This window comes from Podarcis bocagei (assembly GCF_964188305.1).
Source record: "Podarcis bocagei genome assembly, chromosome: 11".
NCBI lineage: Eukaryota > Metazoa > Chordata > Lepidosauria > Squamata > Lacertidae > Podarcis > Podarcis bocagei.
In genome coordinates, this window is record NC_138136.1 from 51,037,467 (window position 1) to 51,043,466 (window position 6,000).

The window sequence follows — 6,000 nt, forward strand, 5'->3', positions numbered from 1 at the left end:
AATAGAACATCAAACATTAAAAACTTCCCTAAACTGGGCTGCCTTCAGATGTCTTATAAAAATCATAATTGTTTATTTCCTTGACAACTGATGGGAGGGTGTTCCACAGGGCGGGTGCCACTACCGAGAAGGCCCTCTGCCTGGTTCCCTGTAACCTCACTTCTTGCAGTGAGGGAACCTCCAGAAGGCCTTCGGATCTGGCCCTCAGCATCCAGGCTGACGATGGGGGTGGATACACTCCTTCAGGTATACTATTTGATAAAGGGAAGTTGTGGACTCCCTTGCTTGGAGGTTTTTAAGCGGAGGTTGGGTGGCCATCTCTCATGGATGCTTTAGCTGAGATTCCTGCATTGCTGGGTGCTTATCTAGATCAGTGTTTCCCAACCGGTGTTCCGCGGCACACGAGTGTGCCGTGAGACATCGGCTGGTGTGCCGCGAGATGCCTGGAGGGAGGCGGGCGAGTCGGGCGGCGAGAGGCGGGGCGGCGGCGGCGAGGAGAGGCCGCGCCTCCTGCTGCTGCCTGGCGCTCCTCCTCGCAGCCGGCAGCGCTGCCTGGGCGCCTCCGCGCGACTCTGCCTCGCTGGGTTTGGTCTCCCAGCAGAGACGGGTCACACGCGCACCTCCCTCCCTCCCTCAGCCTGCGCGGAGGGAGAGCCAGAGAGAGGCATCGCTCCTGCGCGGTGGGAGAGGGAGCAGCCGGAGCGATGCCCCAAACGAGCTGAATTCCGAGCGAGGGACTGAGGGGGGAGGGAAAAAACTTTCACTTTCGTGTGTCCCTCCCGGCGTGACGCTGCGCGCTGACGTCACGGGGCGGGGCTTTAATGGTGGTGTGCCGCGAGATTTTTTTTCAGTAAACAGGTGTGCCGTTGCCCAAAAAAGTTTGGGAAACACTGATCTAGATGACTCTTGAGGTCCCTTCCAACTCTGCAATTCTATGATTGTAGTAAAATCTCTTAAGTGCTTTACAAGATGTTTTAAAATTATTAATAAAAAACAAAAAAAGAGATTAAAACTTGTCAATAGGGATAGGTTTGCCCAAACAAAGCAAGCAATAAAGGCACCTGCCTAATGTCAATAGGGAGTTTCAAAGTGCAAGTACTGCCACACCAAAAAGACTTGATTTCTTACACCTGCAGAATGAGCACTGTGTAGAATCTGTAACTGATAGAATGGACGCATGTGGGATAAGTTGATCCCACGAGTAAACTGGTCCCTAGCCACTAAGGGCTTTATATATACGTACCAATACTTACACCTTAACCTTGGCTGGGATGCGGGTGGTGCTGTGGGTTAAACCACAGAGCCTAGGGCTTGCCGATCAGAAGGTTGGAGGTTCAAATCCCCGCGGCGGGGTGAGCTCCCGTTCGGTCCCTGCTCCTGCCAACCTAGCAGTTCGAAAGCACAAAGTGCAAGTAGATAAATAGGTACCGCTCCAGCGGGAAGGTAAACGGTGTTTTTGTGCGCTGCTCTGGTTCGCCAGAAGTGGCTTAGTCATGCTGGCCACATGACCCGGAAGCTGTACACCGGCTCCCTCAGCCAATAAAGCGAGATGAGTGCCGCAACGCCAGAGTCGTCCGCGACTGGACCTAATGGTCAGGGGTCCCTTTACCTTTACCTAATCTTGGTTTGCTAACAAGCCAGAAGTGCAGAAAAGATGATGTCAATGTAGAACACACAAAACCAAAGGACTGCACTCTTTCTTTCTACCTCTTCCTCAAACCCCAACAGACAGTGCTTGGATGCTCATGCAGATTGCTTGGCTGTCGGCTGAGAATCTGCCCAGACGTGAAAACTGAAGTCTTAAGTTTTGTGGGAATGTTATAATGGCTATAAAAATTGATTGGGGTTTTTATCTTCGTACCAAAGAAGGGAGGAAGAATTAGCTGGCATTAACGATGAGGCATCGTGTTTTATCCCACGGTAGCAGGAGGTATTTAAAATTCAATTTTTATGTATCCTTAACCTCAAGTGGGATAATTACCCCAACCTGTTTGGTTTGCTTTTTGCTGCTAGCCCATAATGTAGATAACAATTAATTTTCCAGCTTCTGGCAGGCAGATGATGACGGGGGGAGAAACACGGGTGATTTTCGATTAGCAGGGAGTGTATAATTAGCGCAGATGCTTTCTTTTGCCACATCTATTTGGCTGACGTCTTTTTGGTAGCATTAGTTTATAATTGTTTATACAGTATTTGCATCTGAAAAGGATGGCAAAGCAAATCCTTGAGTGCATTGTACGAATTGCCTAGCCTAATCACCAAATCTCTTAAACTTACTCCATTGTAAGGCAATATCAGGGTATCACAGCTTTATTTGATAGTACGCTGAAGGCGCATCAGTTTTGAGGCTGCGTGGGAAAGCGAAGCTCTACTAGCTGTAGAGTAGAACAGAAAGTACAGATAGGAATGGCCATTGTCTTGGATGACTTTAAAGGGGTACTGGACAAATTTGTGGAGCATAAAGCTGGCAATGGTTATTAAAAACAATGGTCATTTACCCCTGGTATCAAAGACAGTAGCTGACTGCCAGCTGCTAGGGTACCCAAGCAGGAGAATATTACTGGCACTTGTGCCCTGGATGTAGGCTTCTCATAGGCGATTGGCAAATGAGGGAACAAAATGCTGGACTAGACAGACCTTTGGTCTGATCCGGCTGGGCACTTCTTCTTTTTTTATACATTTTTATTGATTTTTTTAACATATCCGTTCCAACAGTCATACAACATATCTTCTCATCTTCTACAATGTTTTAGACTTCCATCAACACCTCTGATGATTTTCTGTTCTTTATCACTTATTCTGCATTTCTTAATTTCTATACTGCATTTAATTGTCCTTAACTAATAATTCTTTTCATAGTCTTTCCTGTAATATTTCAAATAATCCACCTTACAAAACTTCTTGCAGTCTGCTAGCGTAATCTGTTCATCACAATTACTTTTCAAATAGTTCATATATTTACTTCAGTCCTCTAAGAATCTCTGATCCCGCAGGTTTCAAATCCTGCCTGTTAATTTATCCAATTCTGCATAGTCCATCAGCTTCATCCTCCATTCTTCTTTCACCGGTAATTCTTCTTGCTTCCATTTTTGTGCCAATAATATTCTTGCTGCTGTCGTTGCACCAGCTGGGCTCTTCTTATACGTTCTTTGCCACTGTAAAGGCACATGGATAAAGTCTGCCTAATAGCAGCGCAAGCTTGTGTCGTGCTGGTTTATGGAACTCACTCAACCTTAGCGATTTGCTTCTAGAAACTGGTGCGTCATCATCAATATCAGCGAAACAGACCTGGTGTAAAAACCAGTCATATACGCATAGAAAATGTGCAGCATGACATGCAACTTTGATGCAAGTGATGTCTTCACCTTTTTATTAAAGCACAAATAGCGAAGCTGCATGGGTTGCCTTCACTGCTTGTCTTTGCTTGGGAAAAGCAGGCTGAACATCTCATGCTATGTTGTTCTCCAAACATCAAAGGCAAAACAGGTGTGTGTTTTGGCAATGCGCTGAAAGATCCTTGTTGAGGGATGCAAGCACAAGCAAGGACATAAAACCATTGGCTCCTAGCAGAACCATCTACGGCCTGTGAGACCCCAATTGGGGCAGCTGCTCCCCCAACATCCCTGCAGCTGCTAAAGACCCATAGGAGCCAACTCCTAGGGGCTGAAGTCCTTTGGCCTCCCCAATAAAATATTTGAGGGGGCCACTGTGGCGATCACAGAGGGTCCCCAAACATTTCACCATCTATTGATCCCTGTGCCACCACTTTATTTCTCGCTGCCACCACCCAGGCCCTACCAGGGACAATACTGAGTCCAGTCAGGGTTAAATTGGAACATAAACTTCTGTTTATTTATTGCAGTTTAACAAGCGTGTGGTTTCATAAACAGTATCGGTTCATTATTATCATTGGGTGCCTATCCAGACCTACAACTTCCGCTACCTGCTCTCACTCACTAAACCACCTCTCAGATATTTACTTGTCTTCTTAGCCCCTAACTGTTCCTGACTCAGCTTATTTCTCGACACTAACTCAACCTACCCACAGACTCACTCCCACTCCAACCAACCTCCCAACGAACTCCTCCCTTCGCCCCTCCCAGAGCTGGTTTTATAGTCCCTCTGACTCCACCCCCCGGGTTCTGATTGGGTAACCCGTTTAACTATTTCACCTCCAGCACTCTCATATATTAACGTCATAGCCACCCCCCCAAGTTGATGGGCATTGCCATTCAAATGGTGCGTGTGCACCATGTCATGTGATCGATTACGCAGGGCGGGGCGTCCCTGGCCTCCCCCCACCATATTTTATTCAAGTTGGCCCAGACCAAGGGCCACATATCCCATTGGCTCCCAGTCGGCCTGAGAGGACTCTTGATTACTCTGCATTTTATATCTTAGTGTTTTTAAATTGTAAGGCACCCTGGGTTCTGCAAACTGCCCTGACACCTCCAGGTATAGGGCCGGTATATAAAGTCAATAAATAATAATAATTAATAACGACAGTGAGCCTCAAAAACATCACTTACACCCATCTGAAGCTGAATATTATGTGGAGGAGATTAGCAAAAGGTGGGCAAGCTATTATTCACAGAAGCTTGCCCTCCTCCATTACTCTGTGAGAAACTCCTAACGTGCTCCTGCAGAGCACCCTTTGGAAACGACGGCCTCGCACAATTTCCCATTCCCTTATCAAAAATCAGCTGAAACCCAAGGACAGCATTAACAAAGAGCTTTTTAAAAAAAAAAAATAGCAAGAAGAGGAGGGGGAAGGGAGAGCAGGCAATTTGACCTTGTCTCAAATGAAAACCCACCCACAACTGTTAATTTATTTGGTTATCTATTAACAGTCTCTAGGCAGCTTAGTTTTTACGTTTAAAATTAAGTGCTTGATTGATTATTTTCTGGAACAGTGATGGGATGTTGTTCTATACTTAAGCCAATCCATTAGTGAGCTCTCATTACTGATCTCTGGCATGTGTGTGTGTGTTTATGTAGAAAAGGCATTGAGGGTGAAGGGAAGACCAGGGTGAGCTCAGATTCAAGATGCTGTATGGATTTGATTAGCCATTAAATGCAGGTCCAACATGAATGTATTGCTGTATACATGCATGTGTGTACATATGGAAGCCCACGCATATGACCCTGTGATCCTCATTCATAAAGGTAAAGGTACCCCTGACCATTAGGTCCAGTCGTGACCGACTCTGGGGTTGCGGCGCTCATCTCGCTCTATGGACTGAGGGAGCCGGCGTTTGTCCGCAGACAGCTTCCGGGTCATGTGGCCAGCATGACTAAGCCGCTTCTGGTGAACCAGAGCAGCGCACGGAAATGTAGGTCTGTATTAAGAGCCATGCCACAGAACTGCATGAATTTCTGTTTAATAAACCTTTTACCAAGACCTATAGGGAGCCTGAATCTGTAGGCAAGAATCAACAGGCAGCATATCTTTCATTACCAGGGTTGTTGAAATATACTCAGAGTCGCAAAGTGATTTCATGCTCTTTATTCAGCTCATAGTGGTGAGGAGGAATGAATGAAAGTTCCCTCACAGTATCTGCTTTATATACATTATTTACACAATGGGCTGCACATGATTGGCTAATTCCGGAATTCTACTGTAAGCCAATCAGGTTGTGGATTCACTTCTATCTGGAGCCGGATTGGGTGGTTCCTGCCAACCAATCATACTGCTGCATTGTTCTAGGACCAATCAGACTGCTGCATTCTGAATCCTATTGTTCTAGGACTAATCAGACTGCTGCAATTTGGATCCTATTGTTCTAGAACCAATCAGACTGCTTCAGTTTGGATCCTATTCAACTCAGTACATAACAGTTGTCAACCTCTTTATATAGTAGCCTTCTTAAACGTTTCTTCAGGTTTACAGTGGGACCTCAGTTTACGAACTTAATCCGTTCCAGAAATTTGTTCTTAAACCAAATTTGTTCTTAAACCGAGGTGCGCTTTCCCTAATGAGGCCTCCCGCTGCCAGTGCCC